Here is a 13,770-nt window from a genome sequence, read left to right as displayed (position 1 = left end):
ACTTTTCAATTTAATTTCAGAAGCAACACTAGATGGTTTATTATTAGGCTTCATTTGTTGCTCAAATTCTTTTGCCACAATCTGATTTTCACTCTTATTCGTCTCCTATTTTGCTTTATTAGCTCTATTAATATCGTCTTTCAAAATGGAATCAGGAGTCAAAGGAAGCAAAGTAATATTTTTATCCCTATGAACAAGAGTATATTGATTGTTTCTACCATGGTGTACAGAATTTTTATCAAATTGCCATGGTCTACCAAGTAATAAGGAACATGCTTGCATAGGTACCACATCACAATCAACATAATCAGCATATGTAGAGATACTAAAATGCACACGAACAGTACGTGTTACCTTAACCTTGCCGCTGTTGTTGAACCATTGGATGTAGTAAGGATGTGGATGTGGTCTTGTGTTGAGAGAAAGCTTCTCCACCATCTCCATGCTAGCCAAGTTGTTGCAGCTCCCTCCATCTATGATGACGCGCACAGAACGTTCTTTCACAACTCCCTTGGTATGGAACAAATTGTGCCTCTGATTTTGCTCAACTTGTGTGACCTGCACACTCAAAACACGTTGAGCAACTAAACATTCATACCTGTCAGCGTCTTCAGGAGCCATGTATTGCGTCTCATGATCAGAATCATCTCCACCATGTTCTTCACGTGTAATAAGAGCCAAAGTCTCCTCATCATAGTCACTAGCGGACTCATATCCACCATCCGCGGTAGCAATCATCACACGCGGAGATTTGCATTCTCGCGCATAATGACCTCCTCCCTTACAACGACGAGAAATAATATCACTTGTGTGCCCTGTTGATGCCATGGAAGAAGAAGAACTCTGTGCAGGCCCAGCAGGTGCGCTCTTGGCAGATAATGGTGGTTGTGCCTGTTTTCTTGTATCACGACTGGAGGAGGCACGTGATTGAGGTGCTGGTGCAGTTGAAGTAGAAGATGCACGCGGTGTCCATGATGAAGGTCGGCCTGCAGAAAAGTTAGTTCGCGCCAATGCTTGTCGATCCTGCACTTCACGTTCAGCTTTACAAGCAAGATGGAATAAGTGAGTGATATTAGTATACTCCTTATAGTCTAGAATGGTCTGAATCTCTCTATTTAATCCACCCAGAAAACGTGCAAGCATAGCTTCATTGTCCTCAACAATACCACATATAATCATGCCAGTTTGTAATTCCTGATAATATTCTTCTACTGAATTTTTTCCTTGTCTTAAGCGCTGTAATCTCTGAAGCAATTCATGTTGATAATATGGTGGAACCCAACGAGTACGCATAGCAGTTTTCAAAGCAGCCCAAGTAGTTGGAATAGGATATAATCTACAATGTTCAGACCACCATACACATGCAAAACTAGTGAAAGCACAAACAGCAGTGGCAACCCGTCTCTCCTCGGGATATTGTAAACATGTAAATCGTTGTTCAGTTTCTAACTCCCAAGTAAGATATATATCAGGAACATATCTACCCTCGAAAAGGTGGAATATTCAATTTCAGTTTAGGAAGATGGTCATGATCTCGTACCTGAGGGAAAGCCCTACCATTGTGATTAATTGCATGTGGACGACCTGGTGGTTGTGGTGCGGGTGGTTGCACGTAGTTCTGATTTTGAGCAACCTCATCCTCGTAATCTCCCACATAATCATCCTCCTCCGCATCAGCAGCAGGAGCCACAGAAGTATCAACAGCAGCACCAGCAGTTTGGCCCGACTGAAGAGGGACACGGCTCGCTCGGCGGAGGGCTGTTTCCCGACGGGGAGGTAGTCGGTGTTGTTGCTGTTGTTGCAGAGGTGCAGCAGGAGCAGCCGGTGGTGGTGGTGGAAAACGCGAAAGCAATTCAGCAAACTTGTTATCGAGCTTTGTTTCAAACGTCTTCTCCATGCCATCTATCTTCTCCATGGCCTCTTCAAATCTGTTTATCACATCTTGCACCTGTACACTCATCATTTGCTGAAACGTATCATGAAGCTCCTTGTTCGTCAAGTTCTCCCAGTCAGTCTCGTCGGCTTGTGATCCTGGCATGGTTAGCAGCAATAGAAACACACAAGAATATGATCCTACAGACTACTAACAAGAGGTGGTGGTGGGCGTCACAAATCCGTCAAGCAAATCTCAAATTCTTACCAGTTCTTACCCAGCAGCAGGCGGTGATCGGCAACCGTTGTAGTCAAAAACTCTCAAAGCTTGGATAGAGCGATTACGAGGGAGAGTCAAACGCACGACGTAGATGTATGTGGAGCTGGGAAGGCTTATAATATGGTAGCAAAAAGGGTCAGCAATAATCAATTCAGAGATGCAAAGTTGAATAAATGCTCAACGACGGTACTGTGCTGGTCCTAGGCTAGACTGTGCTAGAGACGCGAACCCAGAACACCAACAAAATCACGGCGCGGCACGTAAACAAGGAAACAAGGGAAAAGCACACTCTGGATTTTTTTTATTTCACTCTTTTTTTTTGCGCTGTTTTTTTTGCGCTGCTTTTTTTGTTTTTTTTTTGCGAAAAATCACTATAATGGCGAGTGTCTCAAAACTCTTCCCAGGTCAAACTGACAGGATGGGCACGAAATTTTTGTTGACAAATTTTTTTTTTGACTGCCCGGACCCAAAAACTGGAAACGGGTCAAAAAAAACTTTCTACAACGGCGACTGTCTCAATACGCTTAGAAACACCTAAAAATAGGATAGCCAGAAATTTTTTCGACAAGTGCGTTTTCGAAAAATTTTGGGCCTAAACGGAGGGTGGTTTCCAGACTCCAGCAAGGAAACACGAATCGGAATCTAGATGGATCTCGAAAACAAACCTAATATGACAAGAACTCGGATTGGTGGTGGATATATGGTAGTAGATGGCAGCGGTGGTGGTATATGACAGCGGTGGTGGTATATGGATACGGATTCGAAGCGGTGGTGGATAAGCGGCGGTGGTAGATGGCAGGGGCGATGATGATGGTGCGGCGGCGGCGTGACAACTTATGACCAGAACTCGAAACTCTAAAAGACTAGACTCTAAGACCAGCAACTAGACACGACGATGCAACCGCAAATTCAACAAAGCAAAACCCTAAAAAGATTATGCAAAGGCTCAGATTGGTTCGGATATGATGAACTAACCCTAAATTTTTTTTGTGGCTTTTTCGTGGACTGTAGGTATGAAGAACAGACTCGATCTAAACTACGAAAAACTGTAAAATCTCACCGAGCAACCTGGAAATCTGATACCACTTGATAGAGGCAAAGGTGTCCCGTCTTTCGATGAGATGATGGATATCGCTTTGGTGGCAGTCGACTTTGACGATCCGACTACGAACGTGCGAGGACGTCACGCCTTAGCAATCGCTAAACCAACTCCGAGAGGTTATTGACCACACCGGAGCACGATCAACCTGACCACGAGGGTCTGTTTCCTGCGAGCAAACGAAGAACAAGCAAGAAACTGAGATTCCAATCTGGATATTGCGAATATAAGATGAAAGCTTTATTGATCAAGGTGGGGTTCTGTGACGCCTTTGTCTGGTCGTTGAACACAAACGAAGTACGCGAAGTTGCAGCTATGGCGAACTTTTAATCTAAACAAAACCCAAAGTCTAAACGATGCCCTAAGGGCTGTATATATGGAGGAAGAGGGGGGAATTTCGTGACCCTTGGTGGAGGGGTCCGAAATCAACCCTATCTCTTGTTTCCCCACACATACGGACTCTAAAAATAGCCTATACTTATGTATTTCGAAATTACATGGGCCTGGCCCAATAATAAGGTGACGCAGCACCTATAATAGCCTCGGGACGAAATTTATGAAGTGGCATCTTGTATATTTCGTCCAAGGCTTCATGCACCCATTATGGTGGCTTCAAAGTCCTGAAATCATCACTTGTAACTCCGTTCTTGTTCCCCTTGCGCATGCCATCATCTCCATGCATGTTCTTAATCCAATGTTCATCCTTCTCCAAGCTAGGCCCTTCATTTGTAAGCAAAACAAATGTATCCAATTTAGGCAGCATCATATTCTCATGAACATTAGAATCATTACCAAGAAACGAAAGTACCTGGTAATTTAGTTGGCGTGCACGAGCTCTAGTAATTGGTCCAGTATTTATAGCAGCAGGGGCTGTGGGTGTAACAATTGTATTGATGTTTTCATCAAAGGCTTCATGCACCCATTATGGTGGCTTCAAAGTCCTGAAATCATCACTTGTAACTCCGTTCTTTATCCCCTTGCGCATGCCATCATCTCCATGCTTGTTCTTAATCCAATGTTCATCCTTCTCCAAGCTAGGCCCTTCATTTGTAAGCAAAACAAATGTATCCAATTTAGGCAGCATCATATTCTCATGAACATTAGAATCATTACCAAGAAACGAAAGTACCTGGTAATTTAGTTGGCGTGCGCGAGCTCTAGTAATTGGTCCAGTATTTATAGCAGCAGGGGCTGTGGGTGTAACAATTGTATTGATGTCCTCATCATGGGACCATCACTTTGGGATGTTTTTCCAATCTGTCATGTGCAATTGTGCATGATGATCCTAATTGTATATGTTGGACATATTAGTGTTGAGTATATGTTGAATGCATGATTGTTAAACCAATATAATATGTATAGCCCGTTGCAACGCACGGGCTGGAGGAGAAGAGGTAGGGAAAAGAAGGACGTGGGAAGAAGGAAGGGTGCGGCAGGGGCGCGACGGTGCGAGAGCGCTGGTCTTGTGCGCATGGAGCACCTCTCCTTGGGCGGTTGCGCTGGTTGGTTTGGCACGCAAACGCCCACCTTGCCCACGTCTGATAACTCATCGCCGGCGCGGAAGACATGGACTCCTACCACAGGGAGCTCGCATGCCCTGCAACTGCTGGAACTGGCTGAAGGTCATCCCGCATCTTCGATTTCATCCTTTCCTGCGCCCTCCTCCATCCACAACCTCTGGTACACTACTTCTCCTCCCTCCCCTCTCCTTCCAATTCCACCACGTAATTTCTCTGTTCGCAGTCTCGGCAATCCTGAATTTGGCTTGCTTCCCCTTCCTAGCCAGTACCCCCTCGGTTCTTAAATATATGTCTAAATACATCCGTATGTAGCCTCTATTGAAATCTCTAAAAGTCTTATATTTAGAAACGAAGGGAGTACCAACTAGGCCTTATGCTGCTCTCAGCTCGAGCTCCACAAGCACGTTACTCCAGGTCTTCGTCCTCGAGGTATGGGACTTACACTACCTCTCTGCACCAGTCGATGGCCCTGGACCAACTGTCCCAATGGCCTTGTCACCTCCCTCGGTCCCTCATGTTTCCTTCCACGATGTAACAGATATAGCAATTTTTTGATTTGTTGAGAGATAAATGTGCCGCAATGTAAATAGGCTATGCTAGGAGTTCAGTTGCCCAGGGAACGATAATCTGTCCATGATACTCTGACTGAACCTATTTTCAGCATCACCACTAATGTTTTCAGATGTCACCTTCTGAAGTTGCTTCATTGTTGACGAGCTAATGTCTTATGCAACCCCGCCATCTACAATTTGCCAGTCAGAAGGTGACCTGAAGCTTAAAATAGAGAAAATGACCATGAGCTCTGGCAAGTAAGAGATTTTCTATATCGAGATGCCTTAGGCTCATAGTCCCCTTTCTATTGTCTACGTCCTTGCTCATTGGTTAATTCGGACCAACAGTTTGTCCAGCATGATCAATCTATGTTACTTTTCTGAGTTTAGATTGTTGCCCCTTAGAAAATTTTGACTTAATGCATCAGAATGGTTTCTTTGTTGTTTTATGTGGATATGGATTCTGGTCATATTTTTACGCATTAAGGATTTTTAGTGCGAGCTATGTAGTCACTGAAACCTAATGTGTACAGTGTGTACATGTAGCTAATGTATTTGATTCTGAAATAAAACATACTTTTCTTTGGATTGTGTTCTTCAGATTGCATACATGCATACACCATGTTTCTGTTTTGGTACCAGTAAAAAAATGTTTATTTGGAGCGAGCAGTAATTCCCATCTGGAGGCAAAGAGCATCCTCCTTGCGCCGGTGCACTGGATGACTACATCATACCACTTCTCTTAACCTGCGACTGGCTATCTGCTATGGGCATAAGGTTCTGATTACACAACATCAAGGTTTGACCAATGTACTCATTTGATCTGAAATTAGATTATATAAGGGTTATCAAATTGTCAGAGATTCGAGCCCAACGATAAGAAGCATTTGGAGCTGCAAATGTGACATTTATTTCTTGAAATACCTACATCTTGTATTATGACTGGTTGTTCTTTTTGCAGGGCTTGATATATAGGTATGGAAACAGAGGTTGCTGGATGTTAACTGGTAATCACAATGTATCAGTATTGATTATATGCTATTGTTTTTCTGGATTCAAAGTAGTACATTTTTGGGTAGAAAGACAATACGACCTTTGTCTCTGATGTAATCAATTTGCACTCAGTACGGTTGTGTTCCATCCGGCAGGCTGCCTGCACATGCAATAATTTGATTAAGGATGACACGAATTTGGGAAGCATGTTGCTGTACTTGCGAATAAGCTAAACTGACAATGGCAATGGCGCATGAAACGTCATGATGCAGAGCAGGATGGGTATCAACCAGGACATGGTGAGGAATTAAAAACATACATAATCATTTCATTATTTTTTTTGGGTGTATCTCGTTGCAACGCACGGGCAACTTTCCTAGTACTATACCTATATATTTAGGGAAACGTTTTTGTGCGACGCGCCAGCCGAGCATTGGGCTGGTCGCGCCATGTGCGTTCAATCACAACAAATCGTACGTCTCGGACTTGATACGTGGAGCTGGGACCATGCACCGCGCCTCCCCTCCTCTCCTTATCTCTTCACCCCCTCAGAGGATCTTATCCACTCACTCTTCCTGGTCCCCTTCTTCCAATCGCTGAAGCGCACCGCTACCATGGAGTCCGACAACGCCGGTGACCTCCTCTAGCCCGACGACCTCCACATCCCACATCCCAACCTCTCTCACTCTTCTTCCTAGCCCGACGAGCTCCACTCCATTCCGGACACCGGTGATGCGCTGCCTACCGCCTGACCCGGAGCTGAAACCGGCACCGCGAGGTGTTGCAACCCGCCGCCGGCGATGCTGGAATCAACCATCAGAAAGCTACAACCGGGCGCCATAGCTGCAATCGGGCAAAGAAAAAGCTGGAACTATCCACTGGCAGAGGTACAACCAGCAAGCAAAAGAGCTGCAATCACAGCGCTTGTGAGCTACAACGACAACAGGGGGATGCAACGGTGCTGGAACCAGTAGAAGGAGATGCTGGAACTAGCAGTAACTATCCATGGCAGGTGTTGCAACCATAATTGCCGGAAGCTGGAACCGGCTTTTGTTTTTGCTACGACCGGCCAGAAATTTTGCTACGACTCCACGACGACAATCTATGGTATTTGCTGGAACCGGCAGTTTTGTTTGCTGGAACCATCTAATTTTTTGCTTCAACTGGCTTTTTTGGTTTCTCTGGTTGCTCAGAATTTTTTTGGCTGGAAAACAGTGTTGCAAAATCGACGGTGGCGGCGAGCCAGGCGGTGGGCGCCGCCATGCTTCGATTGGTTGCTGGAACCGGCTTGGCGGCAAGCTGCATTAGGCTTCGGTGGAGTTGCATCTGGCAGTGGGTGTCGCTGGAAACGACTGCGAGATTAGGAGGTCGTGCGACGACGGGGACGGCGAGGGGCAACGAGCTACGTTTGACGGTGACGACGGCGGCCATGGAGAACGCCGGGGGGGAGGGGCGGCTACCATGATGTGCACTAGGTGTGTGGGCGTGTTGTGCGCGTGCAAATCGGAATCATTTTTGGGAGGAAGAAGAAATCAACAGCTGTAGACATCCAGATCGGACGCTCAGGCGCTGACCGGCCGAAAGTTAGGCCAGCGCACCAACGCCTATTAGTCGCCATATATCTACGGCCTGGTTCGGGCGGGCTAATCCTTTGATTCGGCTTCTAGTAGCGTGGGGACGCTTCTGGACCATGAGGAAGCCGACGTCCGTGGGGATGCGGGTGAGCAGCATCTTCAGCGCTTCCGTGCTTCCAGAATAAATCACACACGGTTAAAAAACAAATCACCTACATTATAAAAAAGGTTACTACTATACCTAAGTTTATGTTAACTTTATGGAAAAAAACTTCCGATCTATTCATTATGTATCAAAGCAGCACAAAGAACACTAAAAGTAAAAAATTACATTCAGTTCTGTAGACCACCTAATGACGGCTACAATCACTAGAGCGAGCCGAAGACGCGCTGCTGTCATTGCCCCTCTCTCATCGGAGCCGAACAAACCTTGTTGTAGTGGACCGTCAGAAAGTCGTCGTGCTAGTGCCCAATAGGACTAGCGCACCAGAACACAACTGCCGTCAATGAAGAGAAGCGTAGATTGGAAGGATCCAATCTGAAGGCACACGAACACAGATGAACAAAGACCGGATCCAAGTGGATCCACCGAAGACAAACGCCGACCGAATCACGCGAGATCCGCCGGAGACATACCTCTGCACGCTCTTCGATAGCGCTAGACGCACCACCAGAATAGGGGCTAGGCACAGAGAACTTTATTCCAACTTCAGGGAGCCGCCGCTGTCTCGTCTTTCTGAGCAGGACACAAACACTAAACGAACATAATAAACACATCAAAAAACAGAGTCGGAGCCCTCCTTTTGGCAAAGGCTGAGATCCACCGCACCTTCATGGCCTTAAGGCCATAGAAGACGAAGCCGATCTGGGTGGCCCCGACGGGAGGCTTGAGATCCCTAATTGTCCTCGTGCGAGATGTATACTATACCTAAATTTATTAGGTTATCAACAAAAACACCTCATTTTCACCCACACATAGGACAGTAAAACTGCACCGAATCCCAGTCCTCTCACGTGCTTAGCATTTCTGGCTGTTTATTTTTTCCGATTTATGTGTGTCTGATCATTAGATCCGCTGTCCTAAGGGGTTGCTGCTCCAGGAGAAAAAACACAGCTCTCTGTTGGACATATGCCCTAGAGGTAATAATATTCTATTATTATATTTTGATTTCATAATTAAAGTGTTTATATTCTATTCTACATATGCTATGATCTTGAATACGCGATTCAGTGGAAAATACATATGTACGTGTGGAATGATAAATGGTAGCATAAAAGGTTCATAGTTTTGCCTCTATGACTAGCTCAAGTGTTGTTGGTGATCACGTTTTTCGGATCTTAGGATATCATTAAGTGTAAACGATAGTCCTAAAACAACAATGAGATTATGACGTTGGAAGAACGATCATATTAAATCAACCCAAACTTATCTATTATGAATTGAGTTTATATCGTCTGTAATAAATCTATAATACCTAAATAGTTTTTTTGAAAGAAAGGGGGTTGCCCCCCCTGCCCCATTTTTATAGAATGAAGCAGACAACACCAGACACCAGTTTTACATAATAGCATTCGACTACTACAGAGCAGCTAAATCAACGACAAAAGCCTACAGCCAACATAGCAACTTTAAGGCTAGGAGCATAAATGAAGACTTTTACTTATTACAGAGCACCAGCAGAAATGAGAAACGAAGGAGAACGAAAAAGGCAGATCTTCAGGAATGATCCATCATCTCCAGCGCCCAGTTTTTCAGTTGGTCTCTCCCAGCATCATCTCCATGCGATCCGGAGGAGTTCCCCACGCCGTTTGTCCAGCAGAAGGATGCATCGTAGCAGTAGAGTTGCCTGCCCATCGTCGCAGAGAACTTTCCATTGGTGTAAAAAGCAGCTTAGTTTTGCAAGAATGCATTTCACACTTCTCCATTTGCACCCCTGAAAGCAAAACTCATTTCTTAGTCTCCACAGGCTCCACAAGGCAGCAGTTGTCACCATATTCAAAACAGCATTTTCCTTATGCATATGCCAGAAGGACACAATACTTCCAAAACAAGATATTCTGTCGATATCAAAAGCTTCTGCAACAAATTCCCAAACTTGTTGGGCCACCACACAGCCAAACAACAGGTGTTGAACAGTTTCAAAGTCAGAGCAAAATAAACAGGAAGGGTCTTCAACTCCCCTCCTTTTCGCAAGGTTATCTCTAGTAAGTATCTTATTGTGAACACATAACCATAGGAAAATATGGATGCTCTGCGGACATAAAATTTTCCACATTTTATCACTAATAGCAGGAACTATCCCACTAAAATTGATTTGTTTATAAAAGGATTTAACCGAGAAAGTCCCATTGGATTCTAAGCCCCAAATCAGGGTATCCACTCCATCCAGAGGAGGATTTTGCTTGATCACATAAACAAGTTGCATGTCAAGAGAATTAGCAGGCTAATTCTCTTGACATGCAACCTATCCACATCACCAATCAACATGCAACCATCCACCTAAGCAAATCTGCCACCTCATCAAAGAAAAAACATGAAACAATATGCCCAAGTCTTCCGTTCAGTTACCAGCGCATAGGTCGGACTACTCCTCTCCCGAACTTTTTTGCTTGGACTCCTCTCCTAATCTGTAACGGATGTTCTCTCCCCTTCCCCTCCACACCAGTTTATTTCGGCTCTTTAGTTCTCCGGTAGTTTCCTCAACTTTTAATCTCCTCCTGCGAGCTCCTCTCAATCGGCGATCCACTCTAAAAGCTTGGCAGCCAAAGATAGACGAAGAAGGGAGATGGATCTCATCTATAGTTTGTCCTCCCCATCACTCACCTGCACTCCACCAAGAACAAACAAAAAAGGAGAGATGGATATCACGTGCCTTGGCTGGCCAGTACCATACGATGCCATCGTGGTGCAGGACCGAGGGCTGTAGGATGGGGGCATCTCCTTCTTCCCCGGCGCTCTTCTTGCCTTCTTATTGCACCAGATCGAGGAAAGATTTAGATCCACTTGTTGTTGTTTCATGCCACCACGGTTGGGCCTCGCCTGGTTGCCGAGCAAGTTCTCCTCTGAACTGCACTTGTGCATCCTACTAGGTTGGTCCCCATGGTCGTGGTGAATGCCTCCTGTCTCGCACTAGAGGACATTGGTGAAAACTTGGGCAAGGCTGTGCAGGCGGCAAACTCCATTCTCCGGGAAGGGGTGGCCAACAGGTGATGCCTCGATGTGTGGTTAATTGATGGTTGTTCTCCATTATGTATTCAGTTTTTGCAGTATTTAATATTAATCTTAGATCTTAGTTTGTGTTGAGTATAATGTTTATTAAGAAAGACGAGATAGACTAGGATTTGTTCTGTCTTGTCTTGTACTTCAAGTAGATGATTGTATTCCTATATATATGTCCACGAGGCTCAAGCAATACAATGAACTATTTCGTCCGCGGTCATGTTGGCCGGCTGCCCTAGAGAGTCTTTTCTCCGAGTATTGCTTCGGGGTTTCTCTCCCGCCGGTTATCTTGATCACGTGGTTTCTTTTTGTTTTCCGATCTATTCTTGATCGGTTTGCGTCGTCCACCGCCGCCGTTGACTCCGAGCGTCTCTACTCCGACCCCGGCGCGACCAGCCGGCCTCTCCTTCGACCCGGCGGCCATGCACGCCGAGACGGCCCGTCTGGGCCAGCCGTCGGTCCGCCCGTAGCCCTGCGCCGGACGTCACCGCCCTACTCCGACCGGGACACCTGCATCGCCCCGACCCGGCGGCCTCGAGCTATGCGACGGCCAATCATAGCCGTCGCTCACACGCCGGCCCGCCCATCGATCCACATCACCCGCTTCCGTCGCGTCTGCACGGCGGCCCGGCGGTCTACCTCGCCGACCTCGTCCTCGGCTGCGTCGGGAAGACTGCGTCAGGCTCGTCGGCTGCCTCAACTCGGAGGCCGCTGCTCCGTTGGTCGCTCGAGCCTCGCTGTCCGGGCGCCGATGTCGCTTTGGCAGCCCGGGTGCCGGTGCTGACAAGCTCGTTCGCACGACGTCCCACGCCATCTCCTACCTTGTGCACGATCGACTTGATCACCCGCTCGCCGCCACGATCCGCCTCATCTCCGCTGCGCAACCGACCTGGCCCGTCGGTTATGCGCGCCTCCGCAGGTCCCGTGAAGATCGTCCCCGAATTCAGCGCGTCTCTCCACCGATCGAGCATCGGGCTGCCGCCGTTGCCCCGTGGTTCTCCTCGCGGCTGCATCGACTTTGTGCGTCGCTGCTGCGTCGCCCCTTCGGGCCGTAGTGTCGCCATACGCGGTCCCCGCTGTCGCCCCGAGGCCGTCCCCGCGGTTGCACCGACTCGCAAACCGCCATTGTGTCGCCCCTTCGGGCCGTAGCGTCACGGCCAGCGGTCCCCGCCGCCGCCCAGAGGTCTTTCCGCCATCGCCGCGACCCGACTGCCGCCGCTGCGTCGCCTCCTCGGGCCGTAGCACCGCGGCCCGCGGTCCGTTCCGCCGTCACAGTGCGTCGACCTCCCGTGGTATGCGCCGCACCGTCTTCCTTGGCGCGGGAACGCCACCGTCCACGCCAATCTTCGTCATGCTGTCCGGGTTCTTCGCCTACTTAGAGCACCACCGCCTAACTCCTAACCTCGTCGCCGCCGCCGCCCGTCCACCCCCTTCGTCTTCGTCCAAGCATCAGCCCGTCGCCAGCGTCGCCGTCATCTACCCCGACCACTTTGTCTACTTCGACCACCGTTGGTGACATCGGCCCCGCGCCGATGGACGCTACAATCGTCGTCGAGTTCTTCTCTGCTGGCCCCTCCGACTTCTCCGACATGGCATACAGCTCGTGCAGGTCCCTCGTCTACGCATGCCCACTCTACAAGAAATATGTCAACTTGTGACCCTCACTATTGGCCGCTAAAAGGTCATAGTTTTTCATTTACGACTTTTTGTGACGAAAAACAGAAGGTCAAAAGCTGGCGGTCGTAAACTGAAATTAGTGACCTTCTCCGTGATATGTAAAAGGTCGTTGGTTCTTCGACCAAATTTTTGGTCACTAGCAACCTCCTTAGGCCACGTAGGCATCCAGCTTGGCAAGCTGATGTGGCACAAGAATCAGCCCAGTCCGATTCGGCGTTTTACATGGGCCGAGCCCAACAATTCGGCCTTTTTAATGTATTTTTTCCTGTTATTTTTTACTAGCTACATGGGCTTGGGCCATTGGTTCGGCCTTTTTTTCTTTCTGAGGTGCAGCCTTTTCACATTCCATATATTTTTTATTTTTGGGTTTTCTTTTTTTTGTTACATTCAATTTTCAGATTATTGTAGTCAACTGGATGCACATTGTCAGATTCTTCAAGGCACTAGATCCCAAACATCAGGTTTTAATTTTTCACAACTTGTAACTCGATGATATACCAATCAGAGAACACATTTTAGATATATTCAAATAACAGCCAAATCACCAATATACCAATCAAGTTTATTATATTCCACCAATCACAATATAACCATACAATATTACACCAATCACAATATAGCACTCTACAGATAAAACGCTCAACAAGTACATGCATGTCTCCAACACCTTAGCGCCTTGAGCCTGCAAAACATCACATCCAGCCACATATTAACGATCAAATCAATTCACCCCTTGACGGCAATAAAAAACGATGCTCATGTATGAACGAAAATAAAATAAACAATCTTTGAGGCCATAGCATGTGCTACAAAAATCTTAACAAATGCATAGATGTCCACACAGAGCACATCCTACATGCACCAAGCATCAGGCATATGTTCAAGAAGACAAGTAATTTGAGATGGAAACAAGTACAACTAACAATCTGACATGTGTAGTAGCACCAGCAAAAGAGCAAGACATGGAAGAATTTACAGGAACAA

General features: G+C 46.8%; 1 pseudogene across 1 annotated transcript in view; it reads right to left on the bottom strand.

Annotated features, from left to right (window-relative positions):
* Nucleotides 1-10,971, bottom strand: part of LOC123188623 (uncharacterized) — a 30,595-nt pseudogene extending 19,624 nt beyond the window's left edge. The window contains exons 1-3 of the transcript XR_006494970.1: nucleotides 10,714-10,971; nucleotides 8,526-8,621; nucleotides 8,377-8,427 (exon numbers count right to left, since the gene is read on the bottom strand). The product of XR_006494970.1 is annotated as an uncharacterized protein (transcript). The remainder of the gene's footprint in view (nucleotides 1-8,376; nucleotides 8,428-8,525; nucleotides 8,622-10,713) is intronic.
* Nucleotides 10,972-13,770: the final 2,799 nt, after the last annotated feature.

Source organism: Triticum aestivum, chromosome 2A (assembly GCF_018294505.1).
Source record: "Triticum aestivum cultivar Chinese Spring chromosome 2A, IWGSC CS RefSeq v2.1, whole genome shotgun sequence".
NCBI lineage: Eukaryota > Viridiplantae > Streptophyta > Magnoliopsida > Poales > Poaceae > Triticum > Triticum aestivum.
Note: the sequence above shows the minus strand (reverse complement) of the source record. Positions and strands in the feature narration are given on the sequence as shown.